The sequence below is a fragment of the Phoca vitulina genome, unplaced genomic scaffold (genome assembly GCF_004348235.1).
Source record: "Phoca vitulina isolate PV1807 unplaced genomic scaffold, GSC_HSeal_1.0 scaffold18, whole genome shotgun sequence".
In the NCBI taxonomy this organism is placed as follows: Eukaryota; Metazoa; Chordata; class Mammalia; order Carnivora; family Phocidae; genus Phoca; species Phoca vitulina.
Window position 1 is genome coordinate 33,638,031 of NW_022589721.1, and position 1,022 is coordinate 33,639,052.

Consider the following 1,022-nt stretch of genomic DNA (forward strand, 5'->3'; position numbering starts at 1 on the left):
TCAGGGCTCAGTGTGTGACCAGGGTCAGGGCTCAGTGTGTGACCAGGGTCAGGGTTCAGTGTGTGACCAGGGTCAGGGCTCAGAGTGTGACCAGGGTCAGGGCTCACAGTGTGGCCGGGTCAGTGTCAGGGTCAGACTGTGCCCAGGGTTGGCTTCAGCCTTGGTCCTGAGGTAGGAGGTTTCTACAGTCCTGATCCCAGGCCGGACCAGTGCTCAGGTTCCGTCTGGGAGCCTAGCCGATCAGGCGTCCGGCGGTCTGCATCCTTCTGCCTCAGGAGGCTGTCCTGAGTGCTTCTCAGCAGCTGAGGCTGTGCTTCCCAGAGGCAGGAACCCTGTGGCCCCTCCCTGCCTAAGGTCTCCCCACCCATGTCCTCCAAAGAGGCGGCTTCCTCCCCAGCTACCTCTTACCCTCCCACTGGAGCCGTGCCTCCTCACCTGTGAGCCCCTTGCCACAGGGGGCGTGGGGGAGTCTCGGAAGCAGGTGCTTTGCCGTCAAGCCCATCCCCTTCCCCAGCCACGGAGCTTGCAGTGGTTTCCATGGACAGCCCCAGATTCCCCTTCAGGCCAGTGCAGCCTGCTCCCTGCCGCTCAGGTGTGGCCAGATGCCAGGGTCAGCCCCCCTCTGGGGGATGGATCCGACTCAAAGCAGCTAGCTTGCCCACACCCCAGGACTGGCTGACGAGTGCTGCAGAAGCCCACACCCTTCTCCCTGGTTGGCACAGCTCTTCAGGGCCATCCCGCTCCTGTGGGGCCGCTGCGGCCTCCGGGACAGGGCACCCAGCGCAGGCTCTCCCTCTGCTCAGCCTTGCCGCCCTCAACCCTGACACCAGATGTTCCCTTCAGCTTTCCCCAGTAAATTTCCAGCAGGCAAGCCTCAGTCTCAGGGTCTGCGTCTGGGCTGAATCCTTCTTTCCTGTGGGCCCCGTTGTGCCAGGACCCCATCCCTGATGCTCCCCCCTCCTGTTTGGGCCCTCCCAGCCTTTCCTGCCTCTTCTGCTGGGGCCGCTACATAGTAGATGCAC